A 2,706-nucleotide genomic window follows, 5' to 3' on the forward strand; every position below is an offset into this window, starting at 1 on the left:
ATTGCCTCCTGGAAGGACCTGGAGAACAGGTGCAAGTATGTAAGGCTTGATTGCCTTAAAAGGTCAGTTTGCCCAAACCAGATAGTTCAGGATTTTCTTAAAGTAGTTTTTAAAGCTGGCTACACATTATATAACTTTCTTGTTCAATTTCCTTTAGGCCCCTTTCACACTGGGATGGTGGGTGCGTCGGTGGTAAAGCGGCGCTATTTTTTAGCATCGTCTTACCGTCAATTTTGTGGCACTATTCGGCTTCTAGCGGGCCGCTTTTACCGCCACCAGCAGCCGAGAAAGGGTTAAAAAAACGCCGCAAAGCGCTGCTGCAGCAGTGCTATGCTGGCTGTATAGCTCTGCTGCCCTATTGATTTCAATGGGCAGGAGCGGTGTATACACCACTCCAAAGATGCTGCTTGCAGGCGTTGCAAGTGCACCTCTCCAGTGGGAAAGTACTCTGGCTTTCACACTGGAGAAGCAAGAGTGGTGCTTTACAGGCACTATTTTTAGCGATGTAGTGCTTGTAAAGCGCCTCAGTGTGAAAGGGGCCTTAGATTAACTTTCAACTTTGTAGTTCAAGGGCCTGCCTGATTGCATACAATTTAAAAGCGTTTAGGTTTGACCTCATATTATATGGTATTATTTATGGTAAATTTTAGGGCCTGTTCACACTGCTGCGATGCAGGAACCCTGCAAATCAACTGTGGGTTCCCACATCGTATGTCTCCCAGCGGCAGTTCACACTGCCCTATGCGAACTGCTGGTAGCGTCAGTTAAATGTTAATGATAACCCCAAATCAGTTCACATATCGCAGTGCGAATGACAAATTCGGACAGGAATCAAATTGCATGGGTGTGAACATCCATGCAATCCGATTCTGCTGCGGACCAAAAAAAAAGGGTCCTGTGCGAGTTTGGTCCGACTATCTGTATGGCTGAAATCGCATGGCACAGAGATCGCATGTGATTTGCACTGCAGTATGGTGCGAATCACATGCGATCTCGGACATCGCATCAGTGTGAATTGGTCCTAAAGGCAAATTGTACAAGAAAATTGTATAATGTGCAGCAAGCTTTCGGAATAAAACCACCTAAGGGCTTGTTCACATCCTGCCTGATGAGCTGTGCTGATCTGCACAGGCTCCACACAAAGGCACATAAAAAACAATTATGCTGATAAAAATGGAGCAATTTTACGCAGCACAACTTGCTACCCGCTTGTTGTAGCAAAGTGCTACAATGCCCAGAGTTGAATGAAGTGTCATTTTGTGATATTTCAATAAAGTTAAAATAACAAAAAAAAAAAGAATGTAAGCAGTGTGATGCATTGTAAATAAGGAAGAGCTCCAGTTTAGTCTGAATTTGGGCTTGGACTGAACCTGGAAGGAAACTGTTGTTCCCACCCCCTGCTACCCAATCAAGGGTGGCCAGTAAGGATGAGCTCCAGCATGTTCGCACACCCCACGTGCAGAGCCTGCCAGGAAGTCGGCGCTGCGCTAATCACAGGCAGTGAGACATTTTACGATCTCTGCAGCCACTTTAACTGACAATTGTGCGGTCGTGCGACGTGGCTCCCAAACAAAATTTATGTCCTTTTTTCCCCACAAATAGAGATTTATTTTCGTGGTATTTGATCACCTCTGCGGTTTTTATTCTTTGCGCTATAAACAAAAATAGAGCGACAATTTTGAAAAAAAAATGCAATTTTTTTTACTTTTTTTTACTTTTTATTAAAAAAATATCCCCAAAAATTATATAAAATATTTTTTTTCCTCAGTTTAGGCCGATACATATTCTTCTACATATTTTTGGTAAAAAAATCACAATTAGCGATTATTGATTGGTTTGCGCAAAAGTTATAGCGTTTACAAAATAGGGGATAGTTTTATAGCATTTTTATTAATATTTATTGTGGCTGCTACATTATGGCGGACACATCGGACATTTTTGACACATTTTTAGGATCATTGTCATTTATACAGCAATCAGTGCTATTTATGCCGCGTACACACGATCAAACAAGCGGGTGGAAAAGTCCGGCAAACTCAAGTCCGCCGGACAATCCCCCCGTGTGTAGCCTCCGGCATACTTTTTTGACCCGAAAGTACGGCGGACTTAGAAAGTAGTTTTGCACTCCAATCTTCCCACCGTACTCGCATTTCGGCGGACAATCCGGCCGTGTGTGTGCCAGTCCGCCGTACTTTTGAAATGAGCGGACTTTTCCCACCCGGAGAAAAGTCCGCTCATTTCGAGCGGGTCTCCAGATAGGCGGGGCCCGCGAAGGAGACGTCGCTGGCCCCGCCACCTGGTATGGACTTAAAGGGGAACCCCAATGCTGAAAAAAATCGGCATGGGGGTCCCCCCAGGTCCACATAAGACCCTTGTCCGAGCACGCTACCCGGCCGGCCAGGAAAGGGGGGACAAGCGAGCGCCCCCCCCTCCTGAGCCGTACCAGGCCGCGTGTCCTCAACATGGGGGGTGCCTTGGGGAAGGGGGGTCGCGCGGCCCCCCCATCCCAAAGCACCTTGTCCCCATGTTGATGAGGACAAGGGCCTCTTCCCGGCAACCCTGGCCGTTGGTTGTCGGGGTCTGCGGGCGAGGGGCTTATCGGAATCCGGGAGCCCCCTTTAATAAGGGGGCCCCCAGATACCGGCCCCCCACCCTATGTGAATGAGTATGGGGTACAATGTACCTCTACCCATTCACCTGTAAAAT

Source organism: Lithobates pipiens, unplaced genomic scaffold (genome assembly GCF_037356315.1).
Source record: "Lithobates pipiens isolate NorthernLeopardFrog02 unplaced genomic scaffold, aLitPip1_a1.2 Scaffold_8, whole genome shotgun sequence".
NCBI classification, from domain to species: Eukaryota; Metazoa; Chordata; class Amphibia; order Anura; family Ranidae; genus Lithobates; species Lithobates pipiens.